We start from the raw sequence: 17077 nt of genomic DNA on the forward strand, positions 1-17077 counted from the left end.
CGTCAGCCAAAACTCTCAAAATCTGAAACCGATAAAATCGCAAATAAAGACGCGACGCACAGAAATAGGTTGTTTATGTTAGGTTCTCCTTTGATACGGCTATTTGTATTTTACTGAATAAAGTGAAACCTGGTCTATAAGTTAAGTAAGCATGCTGAAACAGCTGGTGAACACCATTTTAAGGTCAGAACAACAGAAGACTGGTAAACCCTGCTCTCAAACTGAAAACAAAATTGACATTTTTACTCATACGTACTTTACACGAACCACACTTTAGGATCAAGATGAGAAGCTCCTAGGTATATCACCACTAACTGATAGGTTTCAGGATTTAACATCACATCTGAAATTCATACTGAGGTTTATTTTGCCAAAACAGTGAGTCTGAAAAACACGAGGGGTATCAGACCCAAAACCATGATTACATAACTACTCACATCTGACTCAGAAAAAGGCTAAAATTCATGCTATGGTCACGTTTTACGTCTTTTACCATGAGGCTTCGGGCAAACTAAATCCTCAGTGCCAGGACGGCAAAATTCTCAAATGTTAGTATGCAAGTATTCTTGGCGGTCATAGTTGAAACCTTCAGCTTTATCACATTCGGCAGTCCATTGATACCTTCGAGTCTTAGATCATACATCATGGCAGAGCAGTCTAGATGCGTCGGAACTTTTACTTTTTCTAAACCAAACAAAAGCATGACTGTGCATTAAAGTGACCCTGATAGCATGGTTAGCAAACAGTACACACAACAATCTTTGAGAATAACCTGTTATCGTACCGAGGAAAGCTTAGCTGAATTAAAAATTGTTAAAGCTCTTGACTCTTTTAATGTAGAATTAAAGTCTTAAATACTTTTAAATTAAAGTTAAATTTATTTAATTCAGAATTTCCTTTAATTGTTAATTAATTTAGAAAAATCTAAAGAATGAGCTAATGAGGTGATTGGCACCGGATTCTGACTCTGAGACATCTTTACTTGTAATAGTCTTAGTGGCCTAGTGATCTTGTGATCAATGGATTGATTGCTCATGCCATAGGATTAATGTCAGCAGGCAGAAAAATAAACACACAAGCATTGACACATTGAATAAGTCATGTGGCAACTGGCAATCAATTATGAGTGAAGACACACCTAACTCAGGCCAGTAAGTACGACTGATCACAGAGTCATGCATAGTATGATGTAATTTTATGTGACTCAGGGAGGCATATACTGGGCCAACAATTAGTAGGCTACTACACCCATACTATCACTACCTACAATAAACAGGGGAGATCATAAAAAATCAATAAGACTCACCATGATATATAAAGTTGCATCTTGCCTTTTTTCTGATTTTCTCCTTAGGCTCAATAGGTTTTGTGGTGTTCCCATCATCTACACAAGTAGAACTTCGGCCCATGATAACCAAATCTAACTCTGTCTTTGGCATTCCTTTATTCTAAGTCAGCAGACTGAAAATCAGTTCTGTCAAACTTGTTGATGCACTCACACTTGCAACTGAAGCTAATAGGTTCATCAGACACCATAGGATGAGTTGGTAAGGTGGCAGCAGGTGATTCTGAATACTAGTGATTCGGACTACTATACGAGTGAGTAACAGTTAATCCTTCGGTAGGTTCAACATTGTCTTTTTCATCATCAATAAATTCGGGCATCCAAGCTTGAATGTCGTCAGTGACATAAAAATCACATATTATCCATATTCAGCATTAATTTCATTGAGCAATGTGCCAAGTTCCTCAGATTCATCAGATTAAAACAGTTTTTGAAGTTTTCGAAACTTCACGAGCCGCCATTTTGATGATGTCACGACTGCGTAGCAACAACTTCGATCACAAACTTTTGGCGCAAGGAGCCAATGAAATCAAATCACTTTTTGATTTCAGAAAGGAATTCCTCACACTCTGATCGGTCTAGGGTAAAAGAATAAACAAAGTATCCATGTGCTCCTCAATAAACCTAATGCAAACTTCGAACCTCCATTACTAACAATAGCGAGTGCTGACTTTTGGTCGATTTTCTTGCGAGAGGTCACATATTGTTGACATTTCTTTAATTGAAGAAATTGTCCTATACACGGCAAAGATTCTGAGTTGCCTGGTGAGCAATCTCAAATAACTACAAAACAGTTGTACTCAATATGTGGGAAATCAATAGGTCACTATTTGGTAGCTAGATGGCTCAGAGTAGTATGCAGTTATATGAAACAAAAGCCAACACATGTGTTTGGGGCAGGTGTATACCTCAAACTAATCAATCAATGTACACAAAAATGACCCGCTCAAGGAGCCAGGGAAGTGCAACTGGAACACCAAAATGGCTAATTTTGAAGCAATGCTAGTAGCTCTAAACTATGCAGTATGAGTATGAGTGGAGATTGACAACGCGATAGTAGAAGATAAAAAATGGTAACGAGGTATTAATGATGAAGCTCTTATAAACGCTGCAGAGTTACATGTAAATCGATCAGCAAAGGCAATCAAACTGGTTTTTAAAATAAATTTGAGAAATTGGCAGATTTGTACAGACTCAGCCACAATGTATTACTGGGGAATATCCAGGCTGAATGATGTGATAATGCCCCAAGTTGGAGGTACGAGTAAAATGATTGGGTTAAAAAAATTTGTCTTAATCATTGACATAATTGAAGAGATTGGTTTTACCCTTATAATTTAATTTGTCAGATCTCAAGAAAACAAAGCAGACAAATTATCAAGAGTTCCCTAAAAGCGGTTCACAACATGGATATGCAGGGTTAACATAACGGTGTTGGAAAATAAGGGAAACAACCCACACAAACTTACAATATGCTGATCAAAAGCAATTTATTAGCAATAAAATGAGTATAAGGAAACAGTAACACATATCAGTCTTTATGAACATATTTTGACATACAACATTGAACACAAATATAATCAAATTCCTAACACGATGCTACTTAATTTTTACTCATGTAAACTCTTGCTTATTATTACTTTTATGTTTTGTCTTTTTGGCCTCTTTTTTTGACTTTCACTGCATGCCAATTATACCAAGTAGCATTCATGTGTGTTTCGACCTCCTTTTTAAAAGTGTCCAAAGATATGGCAAAAATTAATTACACAGCGACATGTTAGCACTGCTAATAAAAAAAAACTGAATGGCTTATATCGGTTGCCTACACAAGGAAAATACTACATCAAAAAGTATTTCTCAAACATTTGGATCTATATCAAAGCATACAGTTTGGCAAATTATTTGTTGCATCTCAAACCATTCATATATTAGGACATACATATGCAAAGGTTACACTGTAGTAGCCTAAGTTAGATTAGGCTACTACAGTGTAGTAGCCTTAACAGAGCTTTAATATAGAAGCGAACTAGTTGAAGTCAACTTCTAAACAAGTAAATTCTGAACAATGAAAGACTGAGTTATTCATGAAAATGAACTATAAACTATTTGTTTGTGGCTTCTGGTTTGTTCCATCATCTCAATTCTTGAGAACATTTACAATACTTCCTCGGCGGCATCAAAGCAATCCATAAAGCAGCTATTACCTACAGAAAAATATGAAATTGGCAGGTAAGCTATCATAACAGATTGGCTTAACCATAGATAGGTTTTTGTAATAAATGTAAAAGATTTTCATTTGAATGTCTAAAATCATGTCATACATGTACATAAAGCATCATCAAAAAGAACAGATACAGTTTTTACTATATTTTCAAGTATAGATATTTATTAAAAACACAAATTCATTGTAGTGTGTTTTAGACAGATGAAGAATTGACCTATTGAGAGTATATGATCAATTGTACAGCAGCTTGGTAGACAGTCAGACACATAAAAGTACCAATGTAAAATTAAATTTATATCTCATTTTATGACTAAACCTTTATATTGGTTCATTTTTCATTGTCACTTTTTTAATAGAAAAAACTCAGATTTTTGTGTTATCCAAAGACTGTTACTGATGGTTATCTACTTTTGAAAAAAAAATCTAACAACAACTTAATAAAAATGGAGGTTTGCTAGTTCTTTCCCACTTCTACCACCAAGATTTTTTGACCACTTTACAAGTTACATAAAGACTGCTTTTTCAGTAAGTCTACATTTAACTAAAACAATTCTGATAAACATGTAAAATCGTAAACAGAATATGATATGCTCGAATTCAAATTAATTTTACATAGTGGAAACTGGTAATAATTCAAAAAAGTGACTAATTGTAAGTTTGTGTTGAAAATTAACTATTAAACTGATATGTGCTACAATTAGTTGTAGCACAGTCAAAAAGTACTACATACTAAATATTTGACATAGTTTGAAAAAAAATTTGGGCGTTTATTTTTCATTTAATTTTTGTTAAGTACGTATACAACTTATGAAAGATTAGCTGTTACAAATGCACAAAGCAAAGTCTATCTAGTGTAGCACTGCATATCCAACAAGACTTTCACACCCAAATTCAGGTTTTAGGCAATTTTATAGTGTGAGCGAATAAGGGTATTATACTTCCCTAACATACCTTCGTTAAATGATACTTTTGGAAATGCATAAAACAACGTAATTACTTGTACCTACACAGAATAGAATAATTTTTGTCAAAGCAAGTCAGGGCACAATTTCCAATCGTGTTTTAGAGCAACATCGCAAAGCAACAACAACTAACAATTGTCTGTCATAATTGTTCAAACATTGCAACCTTCAAACCTTGTTCTTGACTGATTCTCAAGGCTTAAAATGCAAAGTAAATACCTTCAAATTACCATATAACATCATGTCTGATAAAAATCCACATAATAAAACACGCAAAATACAAAAATAAAACCACAAACAAGATCATACTTCCCGCCTTAGACCTTAAAAATCAACAGTAATTGTATTGATGCACATGTTGAAATACATTAAGAAAAGAACATCTCGCTACATCCCTATTATCTTATCAAAACCAGCTCACCAACATCAACTTCATTTAAATAATGTCATGCAATGCTTCAATGCTTCATAAAGTCATCATATCTGAAGATCTTGTTCAACCTGCAATAAATGTGCAGTCGCTGCAGTAGGTTCTTGGACAACAAACAAGCCGTGTCCTATGCAAGGCAGAATGTGTGCGCACACTAAAGCAGATGTGACACAAAAGTGAAGCGATGCGACAAAGCGGAGGCTGCAGCGGCAGGCCAGGGTGTTTTCAGAGCGTTCAAACCTGTTTGATTTTTGGTGCAAGACTGCAAAAACATAGACTTAGACATAGAACATTTGGTCATAGACTGCAAAAACTACAAGCGTCGTCTTACCAAATAGTAGTGTATTAATAATAATAAATCGATTACCTAATTAATGATGGTAGCGTGATCAGATATAGAAGAGCAAATCATTGCGCTGGTAAGAGAGAGGCCATGCCTCTATAATCAAAGACCCCAAAATTATAAAAGAGAAGAAATTAAGAGGAGTAACTGGTGAGAAATTGCCAAAGAGTTAAAGCTACCTGATAAGTAAACAAATAATAATAATAATTAATACATTTTAGTTCCAATTTAAATTAATGCAAATACCACCACTATCTATATCATAAATTTGCTCTGATGGATGCAAATGATATCGCACCAAGTGTGCTCTGAGGTGAATTTCATTTGATGCCTCTGTTGCTATAGCTTTGCTTAATTCGCTTTTAGTTTGCCCACACGTCAAGTCTCACAACTTGATATTACCGCTGCACTTAAAGATTCTTAGCTGTATTTCCACTTCTACAAGGATTACTATAATCCATTTGAGGCTGGCAATACTAGGTTGGAATAACCCAATCTTGCTCTGAGTCAGGGGAAAGCAGACCACATGACAATTACTCACCTACTCATGCAACACTTAACTTATCAAAAGTATTCATGTGGATAAGGTTCATTTGTAATATTCACTCGCTTTTAATTTCAGCAACAGTCAGTACTTTGTCAGTGTATTGATTCACTTTTATTGTGAACAGATGTTTGTAAAGTTTAGTAGCTCTCACCTACTAACCACAATTACACTTAAACATAAAAATATTTTTGTTTGGACTAGTTACTAGAAACTAGTTTATCCAAAAATATAATACTTATATAAAATAACGCTTTCTTTTATGTCTTGATAAAAGGACATCAAGGTTATGTTTTGACATGGCCTGAATGGTCTTGTCAAAACATCTGACTTGGATTTACTACAAAAGGCTGATGACAAATTCCCTGTGATTTGTTCATTGAGTGCCCAAAATCGTTTAATTTCTTAGCCGTTTTTGTGGTGTTCATTAAAATGTTGATGACTGACTAGAAGACAGATCTGAGGGCCTGTGACAAAACTAACAATCGTAAAAAATAAGCATGGTATCTCCCAAAGTGACTTCTTAAAAATATGATACTTATATAAAATAATGTTTTCTTTTATGATGTCTTGATGAGAGGACATCAAGGTTATGTTTTGACATGGCCTGAATTGTCTTGTCAAAACATCTGACTTAGATTGACTACAAAAGACTGATGATGAATTCTATGTAGTTTGATCATTGAGTGCCCAAGTTCGTTTAATTTCATAGCCGCTTTCGTGGTGTTCATTAAAATGTTGATGACTGACTAGAAGACAGATCTAAGGGCCTGTGAAAAAACTGACAAATGTAAATAAGCACGGTATCTCCCTAAGTGACTTCTTATCACCACTGCTCATCTGAATATGACTAAAGTGTTTGAGTGATATCCAGGGGTGCTCAATATTGGTGTCAGTTTGAGATTGGCACCAAAATAAACTGCATCTTCTGCAATGTTGGCATCAAATTGTAATAATAGTACAAGTAAAACTATAAGCAAAGGTACACCGGTTTGTTAATTCACCTTAATCAGGCCTAGAGCTAAGATATCATAATGCTGATCAGGATTAAAAAATGTGGAAGGCTGATATTCAGGATCAGCCTTTTACATTCCCCAACAATGGCGTATTCATCACGGTGCTCCTTAGATGACCTTGAAATAAAAAAATATACAAGAAAGAAGTACTTTGGGATTATGCAATGCAGGATCAACCATGAAACTGGAGTGTCTTAGAAGGCTAGCACCAAATACAAAAATTTGTTTTGCAAATGCCAATAGCTACCTGATCTTTGCTTTAGCCACTTTTCATTAATAGTTGGAACTTTCTATGAGTGTGCTGGAAGCTCAAACACATTTATATCTACTAAATAATGAATTGTTAGTTCTTCTTATTATAACGGCAAGATTCTGACTGTTTATTAGGTCAAGTTTTAGTCCTAAAAAGACCATCAACTTTTTTATCAAGGTCATAGGTGCTATGAAACCTCAATTTAAGTCATTACTCTGCACACAAAAGATAGCGATGTTTAAAGCAAAACCTATATTCCAAAAATACATGTAACTAACTTTGCCCTAAATGCTATTTATCAGCAAATAGGACTAACTGTTCCGCATATAAAATAAAAAACCCTATTTTAGTTATGCTACTAGGCAAGCTAGGTAATGCAGATATTTTATCTTTTAAGGTTTATTTTGTGAAGCGCACATAATAGATTCATGAATCGGCATTATAAAATAATCTACTGTCAAAAAGATAAAGTTGTTTTTTAATTTTATATGAAGTGAATCATGATGATTTAGCAGCAAGCCGTAATATAAGGATAAGAGAGGTGTGTCAGTATATATGTTTATCATTTCAAAAAGAGACAACTCACGGTTTGCCTGTTACTATGGTTACCTTGTTTGTAGAGCTAACTCACTCCCATGTCCTGATTATTTACAAATATGAAAAGCATTTAATATGTTTCAAAATCCACCTGACCTAAATTATTAGTAATCACAGAAATTTGATAAAATCAAATAAACATTGGGTGTTTCAAAACTGAATTTTTAATTCTATGACTTGCGTAGAAGGATGAAGCATTAGAAAAGCTAGTTTAGGTTTCCAACAACGCAAATTCAGTCAAACAATTTTACGTTCAAAAATTTATTTATTTTACAAAAAATAATCTACAGATTGCCTATTAATCTCTTTAAGAAAAAAAATTAAATTCTTTACATTTACACTGTATAACTAGTTTGTAAAACAGTAGCAACATACAGACTACTGAAGCTACCTTATTAGTAGCAGCAATAGACTGTATTGGAAGCTTTTGCTAATCAGCTACAGACTGATATCAATGTCTTCATTATTGAGACAAATCTAACGCCCCAGTACTACAGGAATTATTTACTCATGGAAAGGGTAGATAAATCTTGCCCTCTCTCACAGAAAAAAAGATTGATTTTATTTGAGAGCTCATTTATATTTGGTGATAAAAAAAACTAAATGTAATTTACAACTGCAATTATCTTTTAAAATGCTTCCTTTGCACAGAACTTGGTACAAAATTGTTTCAGCGGTCTAAAGATTTGTCAATATTGATAATGTTTTACTCACAGAACAAAAGGCACAATCAAATAATTTTAAATTACCCAACAAACTTAGTCTTAAAAATGAATTTTTAATATATTTTATACTCTGCCTTAAAAATACAGAACTTAGAAGGTTGTAATGGGTTGAATTCAATCTTGCTCTTCGCAGATTCTGTTTTCACTAAATATTGAGTGATGAATTTGGTTAATATGCCTTTTTTAAATGGCATTGACTAATTTATTATTTTTTCATTTGGCTTTTAAACTAGTCAACTTGAAACACATGAGCTATACAGAGATAGGGCTATGCTTGAAAATTTAAATGCTTAAAAACTTTCAGTATGTTAGTATTTGCACATATTTACTGCAGATGTGACAAATTACCATAGGTCAGCAGAGTTTAATTATAAAGTATATTGTTATTTTAAACTGAAAACCTATTAAGAGTAAAAATAAATAGATATATGTTCATTGTATTAAGAAACAGGCTGCAGAATAACTCATGTTTTATGATTGCAATTTGCAGCAAATATTTAGATATCAAAAAAAATTAGTGTCAAACTTTGAAAAATTGATTTTTATTGATACAATTTTTAGAGCAGTGTTATGCTATTGAATTAATATAGTTTTTAACAATAGTATTAACCGATAAATCACATTTTATTCAGCTATGAAATGACTGAAAATTTTTAACAATTTCTTTAATAATAGCCAACATGTAAATAAACATTTAATAGAATGTTTTTCTGCAAATCTTTTCACATTAGCTGTTGAATATAATGATATGTTTGAGAAGCATAATATAACATATTTTAGCAAGTGCTTTCAAATATATTTAGTGGCATACTAACAGCTGTTGCTTTGATTATAGAAATAATCAACATTGATAATAAAGAAAATTATAACATATACAATAAAACTAGTGACAGCCTGGCTCTGACAGATTACTTATTGTACTGTATGCATTTTAGCAAAATAGGATAGTGACTAATGGTATAAGGTAGTGGCATAATCATTGTAATATGCTTTTTAGTGTGTATACTAAAGCTTTTTAACGATATAAGCATTTAGCATAAGTGAATGTTAGAGTCCCGCCCTTTATAGCATATATGTTATCAGTATGTTCTTCTCTGTTGTTTGATAACACCTACTATATTATCCCAGATATATAGGCCTATGCTACACAAATAGACTCATTGATAATAACATCCAATAATTCGGTTATATTGAGTTATAACAGACTAATTGGATGTGATTATCAACTGGATTCATTAGCGCTGGAACTGGAGAGAGCAGATAAAGATTTAATCTGATTAGCATTGGTTGCTTCATAAATTTTCTTTTGCTTGCCAATGTGAATTTGCTTAGTCAGACAGATGCAAGTTGATCTCAAAATCTGAATTAATCAAAGCTTGACAGGATACAATCTGTCCGGGGGATGTCTAATTTCCTGAAACTACAGGCATTAGTTCATTTCATTCAGGAATTATTTTTTCACAGCTCAAAGACTGCCAAAATGAAAGCAGTTATTTATTATCAGAAATTTGCTCCTTACAGCCTTTCGTAAGTAGTTAAAGAGGCTTAACCTTGACCTAAGAAGTGGTAAAGCCAAATGAGCCATGTGAGAGCTATACTATACAAACAACTGATGTTTTTCTGTTATTTAGAGAAACATTAAGGTAGCCAACTGCATGCTACTACTATCCAGGCTCAGTTCAGAGGCTGAACTAATTGTTACTTGAATACTGTGATGTGATGTGCTAGATATAAACGATTGCACAAAATGTGTAGTCAGTTTGCAAGTATCAGGAATACAAAGACTGTAGCATTTTAGCACTTGAGTAAAAATAATGAAAACTGACTTCACTAAAATTTGAAATATAGAATGGCAAAAATCTGTTAAAAAGTTAATCACTTTGCAGTTAACTGCAAGTACAAGGAAACTGTTATTCATTAATTTACTCTGCCCACTCAGCTCTATTGACACTAGTGTGTATATTGTCAGAAGAGTATGACATTACTCACTAGAATATAAATTGTACTTTTTATTCTGCTAAACTATCTACCTATGTAAAAAATACTGTGACTGAGATTGAAATATTCATTCTATATTTCATACCATGTGCATAGACATAATAATTTTATTTAAACATTAAATATAATTTGTTTGTGTATGCATGTAAGAATTAAATATATTGGACAAGGGTTTAATTACCAATAGTGACAAATTAGGTGTTTATAGATTTGATATCTAGTTGATGTTGTATCTGTAATTCCATGAATGCAGGAATGAATAAAATTGGACTATAAAGTGAATTTGCAAATGTTGAGGATAGAGTAAGTACATATATTTTCCCTTGATGACTTTCATATCCTTATCAGCAGTTTTAGAGTTTCTGATTTATTGTAACAACTTGTCTGATGTTCTGAGAGCCAGACCAGCTCAAGAATGAGCACAAGAAAGAGTGATTTTATAGGATACACAAAACTGTTCATAGTGACATGATCTTTCTACTGACGAGAATTTATGTAGATGCCATCATCTGTCACTCAATGTGAAATGTTACAAACAAATCCCAGGTTGTGACCTTTGGATTACAGGAAAATCAATATGGCAGGAGTGACTTCATCTTCATAACAGATGTTTCAATGCCAAATAACATCACATGATTTGGATGTTTTGGTAACAAAATACATAATTTTTGTCTATTTACCATATTTATCACCTAATGAATGCACCATGACTTTTCATTGCTATAAAAAAAGATTAATCGACCAGCATTTTCAATTGCTGAGGAAAGTCGGAACAGAGCAGCTAGTAAGGGTGAGTAAATACATGCCCTTAGGTTGACAAACAATAAAAATAAATTGCTAATCCATATTAAAGTAAAATTCAAAATAATAAATTCAAAATTTCATAAACTGAAATGTTTTAGTTATTGTTTTACAAAAGTGTAAATTATGTTGGTATTTGACTTTTTTGTTGGTGCAGTTTACTAAATAATGCACACTTAACTGTATAAAACAAAATTAACCTTTAGTTATTGTTTTACAAAAGTGTGAAACCTTTTGTAAAAGCTTTTTTGGAAATTAATATTTATTATTTATTGGTTTAGACCAACTTAAACAACGACAATAGACATTTTATATAAATTAACGCTTACAAGAGTCCAGCATGTAATATACAGTCTTTATAAAAGCCTCTCAACCTCAATGATATCAATTAATGCACTTGTCTTAACAATTACATGTAAATTATGATATTAGAATCTGACAAATAAACATACTTCAAGTGGTTACATCTTATCATGTTTTTTACAAATGACATATTATTTGCTGAAACGGATGGTATTTTAATCTTGGTAATAACTTCTACATGCAAGTAAACTTTGTTGCCAAAATATTTCCATGGAAATCACAAAGATGTCAAAACATGAATGTAGGTTCAAAACCTGAAGCCATCAGTCATTTTAAAAAATTGAGCTTCCTTGCTTATCCTTAATTCAAAAATAAAAGGAAAACTTGACTAAAATTCTCTCAAGCATCATGAAATGTTATTTGTAAAAAAATGTAATACAAAATTAAAATTATGAGAATTGTCTATATTAGTAAAATACATGTTATATCTTTCTGGAGACTAACAAATGAAAGGTTTCCCCATCCTACAACAAATGCGACAATATGTTATCTAAATTTCCAACTTTTTGAACCAAACTTAAAGTTTCCAAAGAAAGTATATTGGTTATTTGGTCTTTAGCTATAAAACTATGCAAGCAGTAGCAACTTGCTTCTTTCAATAAAGATCTGTAAAACTTATTAAAAGGAAAGTTTTAATATTGTTTGTTATTATCATTTCTATAATTGGTTAGTATTAACTCTATATTCATTGTCTACAAATTTGTTGTTACAAATATTGTTTTGCAAAATGACAAACAAAAATTTTCCAGTACATTTTAGAAAATTAATTTTTAGAGAACGCGATGGTAAAAAGTCAAAGGTTCAAGCAGCATGAAGTTATCCAAACACTGAGTATTGCCATTGCAATATCTGCTGTCACCCTGTCTGTCTATGCTCAAATAAGTAACCAATGGTTACAAAAGGAGGTAAAGGTTTGACCATTCGACTGGAACAGATGGAAAAACACACTAATAAGGTGACACTCAGTTACAACTATCACATCTTTACATATATTCAGTGGTTTTCAGAAATTTTAAGTCGTTATTTTATAGATAGATGCAGCTTCACTCTGATAGAGTTGGAAAACAGACTACTCCAAAACAAAAGTTTCAAAACTTGTTTCTTTTTATAATTGTTCATGACTTAGTTTGTTATTTAACTTTCTGTCTCCTTTTACACATCCATATTTAATAATTTTAGAGTTTCTAGCAGACATTATTTTATAGATAGATGCTGTTTCAATATTATAGAGTTAATTAATGTGCTACTCAAAAACAACAATTTCAAAATACTTTTGTTATAACTGCTCATGGCTTAATTTGTCATTTAATTTTCTTTTTATTTTTCTTATCTATATCTAAGGTCGTGTCAGTCTAAATTCTGCTAGAAATTTCACTACGTTGCAAAATCGTTTACCAACTCCTTGAGAGCCCTTAATACTATATTTAGATATAAATACTACAATAATGATGATTCATTTCTAAGGAAGCAATGACATCTTCAGCAATTTTGAATCATGCTATGATGAAAATGTCAGCTGATGATGAATGCTGATGATGTGACTTTACATCAGCTGTATTTAGGTAAGTCAGATGAGAGGGTCATAAAAACTGCAGCTGTAGTAGAGACAGTATTTCAACAGTTCTTACGTAGAAACCAAATCAAGTTTCATTAAACGCTTTAATATTTATTGTGGGTCAAAAACTCAAAGTTTTGAAATTCATGAAAAAAAAAATTTCCACGATGAATTGCTATTCATATGTATTTTTTAGCATAAACATTTAAAATATTGCTAATTTGAAAATTGTTGCATGCATGATAATCTAAAAATATTTAAATTTCAAAACGCTTGCAAGAGCTTGTAAACATTTCTAAACTAGTTTCCAAACAAGCAGGTCACTTCCACTATTTCTATATAACCTATATTCAAGAGGCAATCACATTAACAGACCAAAGGAACTTCCATTTGCAGCGTCACTACAAATGATCCTTGCATTATATATATATATATATATATATATACCTTTTGAAATAAAATTATGTTATCTACAAGATAATGCAAATGATTTAATAATTATTGTATAATTTAAGATAAAATCACCCTTTCATAGCTCAAATCAAATTTGATAGGTTCTCTACTTGGAAGCAATGGTTGGTTTGGGTTTTCCAAGAAATTACAAGTTTTGATGTCTATGTGAGAAACCTAGATTATAAATAAATGATCTAGATGCTAAATAGTAAACAGATATAAAACATTTGAGGCTGATAAAAACATTTATATGAATACTGTGTGTGAATGTCTTTCCTTAAACCTTTTGTTTCACAAATGTAAAGGACTTATTAGCTCAATCAACAGCTTTGCATCAAAGAATTGTATCAAAAGGTTTCAAATATATGTTACAATACAATTTCATTACAAAAAAGCTCAAAGAACAGAAACATACAGGTGAGATTTAGAATGGTAATCACAAAAAACGGTTCTATTTTTATGGTTTCATTTTTAGCCAGCAAACTAATTGAGCTCATTAATTAGTCTCTGTAGAAACTAACATATAGATTGAATTATTGATTTAGCTTAAAAATTTTTGCCTAAGAATCGATTTAAGAAATCAATTTTGCCTTCACACAAAATGTGTACTAATTTACCTAATAGTTTTACAATAGTAATCATGCTACTATCTAAACTTCCAGGACAGAGTTAAAGCTTTACTAAATCAAGAATTATAATTTAAATTGCGTTTTACAAAATAATTCAGACATCTTATATCACGCATCATCGCATCAACTGCTTCGTTTTGTCATCGTAGAACATTTTTGTATGTGTATATATTTGGTACATAAATTTATCTAAGTAGATTTTTGTATAAAGCTCAATGTTTGTGTATAGTTCAGTTGTTCTAGCTACAGCTAATAAAATATTAAAATGTAGAACCTATACCACAGAATATTTGATCTCTGATTTTACCATTCACTAAGCAATTGCCTAACTAACTTAGCTATGCGAGACTTATGGTTTCATCGGATGGTATATGTCGCTACCTGGGTGAAAAAAATCTACTGATCTCGGTTTAGTGCAACAAAATTTTATGCTTGTTTTCTCATGAGAGCAATTAGTTAGCTTTTTTTAGTAAGCTTACTCAAATTAGCAATTGGCAATGTACTAGGCTAATGGCAAGTGGCAAACAACTACATATCACATCATTGTTTATAAGCTGATTTTTAATACCGTGCAACGCCGGGAATTCCGACAGTTCTGTATATATTTAATTTTGATACAACATAACATATATAGTATATTTTGTATATATACATGTATGTTGTTAAATATATATTTCTTGAACAAAATGTATGTGGTATTCTAGTCCCATGCATTAATAATTTCTAAGTACATCATGTATACTTTGCTAATTATATACCATTTTATTCAGAATGTTATATATACAAATATATATAAATAAATATATGTACAATATGTATATATAATTAAATACCTTAAGTATTTACATGTATCTTGAATGAGATATATATATATATATATATATATATATATATATATATATATATCCCAACCAAGATAAGTACTCAAGATATCTAAGGTGCCTAAGATAGGCTAACCAAAACAAGTACTCTATCTAATCTTTTTTTACTTTTTATTTGTATTATGAAACATTTACATTTTCTAGAAACACAACTAAGTATTTGATGGTGCATGAAAAAACTATCAGAATTTAGGCTACATGCCAATTTGAATTGAACTTCAATAGCGTTATCTTGTTTTAAATTGTGACATAATTTGATTTGCTTTGTAGGAAATTTTGCCCTTGTTCAAATGGAGTATAACATAGCAATAATTTATAAAGCTACTGGGAAATTGAAGTTTTTATGTTTGCTAATGATTGGGTCGCTTCTTTAGAAATAATATGAAATGGTCTGTTTAACTAGCGTTATAAGCTAGTGTTTTGGTTCAGCCACAGAACTTTTCATACACAGGATCAACTTTAGAAAATGTTCTTATTGATTGACTCAAATAGGTAAAACGTTCAAAATATTTTAAGTCTATAAACTATTGATGTTGAAAATAAGTTTTATAAAACTGCATGTACATTTGAATATGTTTTTTAGCATTGCACATTTGGTTTTGTTAGTAGCAAAACCTTTTTTGGCCAAAATCAATTAAAAATCAATGTAGCTTTTTTACCTGATCTTGATACAATGAAGCTAGTCTGTTTTTAACTATAGAAAAGTTGGTATTTTTGTCTTTTGAACTCTGGCTTCCAAATTAGTTATAGTTTTTCTTTTTACTTATAGAAAAACCGAAAACAATTTTACACAGATCAACTTGGCATGAACACAGAGTATGAGTATCAGTTTCTCGACTCAGTTTTACCTGTTTACATATATTCTAACAATGAAGACTGTCAGTATATCATCACTTGACTTATGTTATTTTACTACCAATAGAACACCTTTCACACTTAAGTGGACCTCCTGGAAGAGATGGAAGAAATGGTAGAGATGGAAGAGATTGTGAAGAGTCAGATTGGACCGCATTGAGGTTGAGAGCTGAAATGTTGGTAAAGAAGACAAGATCTACAAGACCAGTGCCATCTGAAAGACTTTCCGATTATGGTATACCCTGCAGCTTTTGACAAGATGCTAGTATAATTAAATTTGTGTGTATCGTACTGCAACATTGTAGTTCATATTTCTAAAGATCTTGAACATAGTACCTTGGCCTTACACCCGCGATCAGATAATCCAATAAACCTTTTTAAGCAACTAGGTTATATAGATTTAAGATTACACATAATTACAGAAAAACTCCTACAGTACTTTAATCAAACAATAGCTCATGGACTTTTGAGCCTCCTTAAAAGCAACAGCAGGAAATTAGAGGAAATTGAGGAGAGCCTTCAACGCGTAGATGAGATAAATACACCATCTCCTGGTAACTAGTTACAGTTTAGTATGCATGGCTGTGGCTAAAACAGTAATTAGTACTTTCAGTTGGCAATTCTATTTTAGAGAGTTACTAAGGAAATTTGCCACATATAACACTCACTTTCTGATCTAAATAAAATTCATTGAGATAATAATCACTTTGATGCCACTAATATGCTTTTAGACTTAGAGAAACAAATAAGCTTGTTACTGAAAACAACATTAGGTGCAGAAGCTATAGCTTTAAAAACATTTAATTCTTTTCAGCAGCAGAGGAAGTTTCTTCGGTAACATTTGAAGGAGGAAGTTCATATATCAGGCGGGATCGAAAGTCATGTACCAACTCTTCAGAACTCCTCTACACTGGTATGTAAATACACCGTAACTCTTGGAATAGTTTAATTTGAAGGACATATGAACAATGCAATATATAAATATACCATCCAAGAACCTCTGGAAGCTCTTCATTTCCAAAACTGAAGGCTACAGAGCAAGCGATTGTGTTACGTATAACACCATGATGGAGCTTTTTTATGCTATCTTGCCTGAAGTTAGG

At 32.0% G+C, this 17077-nt stretch overlaps 1 pseudogene; it reads left to right on the forward strand.

Annotated features, from left to right (window-relative positions):
* Positions 1-17077, forward strand: part of LOC137390468 (uncharacterized) — a 41145-nt pseudogene that overhangs the window by 23242 nt on the left and 826 nt on the right.

The sequence above is a fragment of the Watersipora subatra genome, chromosome 3 (genome assembly GCF_963576615.1).
Source record: "Watersipora subatra chromosome 3, tzWatSuba1.1, whole genome shotgun sequence".
Lineage (NCBI taxonomy): Eukaryota > Metazoa > Bryozoa > Gymnolaemata > Cheilostomatida > Watersiporidae > Watersipora > Watersipora subatra.